This window comes from Arachis duranensis, chromosome 9 (genome assembly GCF_000817695.3).
Source record: "Arachis duranensis cultivar V14167 chromosome 9, aradu.V14167.gnm2.J7QH, whole genome shotgun sequence".
NCBI classification, from domain to species: Eukaryota; Viridiplantae; Streptophyta; class Magnoliopsida; order Fabales; family Fabaceae; genus Arachis; species Arachis duranensis.
The window spans coordinates 65836593-65838948 of NC_029780.3; positions in this window are offsets into that span (position 1 = coordinate 65836593).

The following is a 2356-nucleotide window of genomic DNA, read 5'->3' on the forward strand; positions in this document are numbered from 1 at the left end:
TAATCTTCCATGAAAGAAGAAGCTAAAACAGTAACTGCTGAACTCAGTCCTGTAGATCAGGCTAATGAATTCAATCAGCAATTAGACTTTCTAACTCAGCAGCTAGCCAAATTCAAGGAAATACTACAGGAAACAAGAATGGCTAACAGGAATATCGAAGTACAGTTAAAGCAAACAGAAAAACAACTGTCAAAACAAATAACAGAAGAATGCCAAGCAGTTCAATTAAGAAGTGGGAAAACATTAAATACCTCACTTCAAAGCAGAAGGAAGCCAAGAAATGAACAAATGGCTACTCAAAATCCCTCTGAGGACAATCAGAGCCCAGAGAGGAATAAGGCTGGCGCTGAACGCTCAGACCATGCTCATTCCTGGTGTTCAACGCCAGAAACAAGCATGAATCCGGCGTTGAACGCCCAAGGGGAGCATAGTTTTGGCGTTCAGACGCCAGTAATAGATAAGGAGTTGGCGTCTAAAGCCACTCTAGCTTTCACCCCTGGCATTCAAACGCCAGTGGGGGATCAGTCACATACAAGTGCTGATAACAACCTTTCTAAAAAGGCTTCCCAACCCACTTCTACAGGTAATAAACCTACAGCAACTAAGGTTGAGGAATACAAGGCCAAAATGCCTTATCCTCAAAAACTTCGCCAAGCGGAACAGGATAAGCAATTTGCCCACTTTGCAGACTATCTCAGGACTCTTGAAATAAAGATTCCATTTGCAGAAGCACTTGAGCAAATACCCTCTTATGCCAAGTTCATGAAAGAGATCTTAAGTCATAAGAAGGATTGGAGGGAAACTGAAAAAGTTTACCTCACTGAAGAATGCAGTGCAATTATCCTAAAAAGCTTACCTGAGAAGCTTAAGGATCCCAGAAGCTTTATGATACCATGCACATTAGAGGGTACTTGTACCAAGCAGGATCTATGTGATCTTGGGGCAAGTATCAACTTAATACCTGCATCTATTATCACAAAGCTTGGTTTGACTGAAGAAGTCAAACCAACCCGGATATGTCTTCAACTTGCTGATGGCTCCATTAAATACCCATCAGGCGTGATTGAAGACATGATTGTCAAGGTTGGGCCATTTGCCTTTCCTACTGACTTTGTGGTGCTGGAAATGGAGGAACACAAGAGTGCAACTCTCATTCTAGGAAGACCTTTCCTAGCAACTGGCCGAACCCTCATTGACGTCCAAAAAGGGGAAGTAACCCTGAGAGTCAATGAGGAGGAGTTCAAGCTGAATGTTGTCAAAGCCATGCAACATCCAGACACCCCAAATGACTGCATTTGTGTTGATATCATTGACTCTCTGGTAAGAGAGGTCAATATGGCTGAGAGTCTTGAATCAGAGCTAGAGGACATCTTTAAAAATGTTCAGCCTGATTTGGAGGAATCAGAGAGAATAATAGAACCTCTGAAAATCCCTCAGGAAGAGGAGAAACCTCCCAAACCCGAGCTCAAACCATTACCACCATCCCTAAAATATGCATTTCTGGGAGAAGATGATACCTTTCCTGTAATCATAAGCTCTACTTTAGAGTCACAGGAAGAGGAAGCACTAATTCAAGTGCTAAGGACACACAAGACAACTCTTGGGTGGTCTATTAGTGATCTTAAGGGCATTAGCCCAGCCAGATGCATGCACAAGATCCTATTGGAGGGTGACGCCAAGCCAGTGGTCCAACCACAAAGGTGGCTGAATCCAGCCATGAAGGAAGTGGTGTAGAAGGAGGTCACTAAATTACTAGAGGCTGGGATTATATATCCTATTTCTGACAGCCCCTGGGTAAGCCCTGTCCAAGTCGTCCCTAAGAAGGGAGGCATGACAGTGGTTCATAATGAAAAAAATGAACTGGTTCCTACAAGAACAGTTACAGGGTGGCGTATGTGTATTGATTATAGAAGGCTCAATACAGCCACCAGAAAGGATCATTTTCCTTTACCATTCATAGACCAGATGCTAGAAAGACTAGCAGGTCATGAATACTACTACTTCCTGGATGGATATTCAGGTTATAATCAAATTACAGTAGATCCCCAGGATCAGGAGAAAATGGCATTCACATGTCCATCTGGAGTATTTGCATACAGAAGGATGCCATTTGGCCCGTGCAATGCACCTGCAACCTTTCAGAGGTGCATGCTCTCAATTTTCTCTGATATGGTGGAAAAATTTCTGGAAGTTTTCATGGATGACTTTTCAGTATTTGGAGACTCATTCAGCTCCTGTCTTCACCATCTAGCACTTGTTCTAAAGAGATGCCAAGAGACTAACCTGGTTTTAAACTGGGAGAAGTGTCACTTTATGGTAACTGAAGGAATTGTCCTTGGGCACAAAATCTCGAACA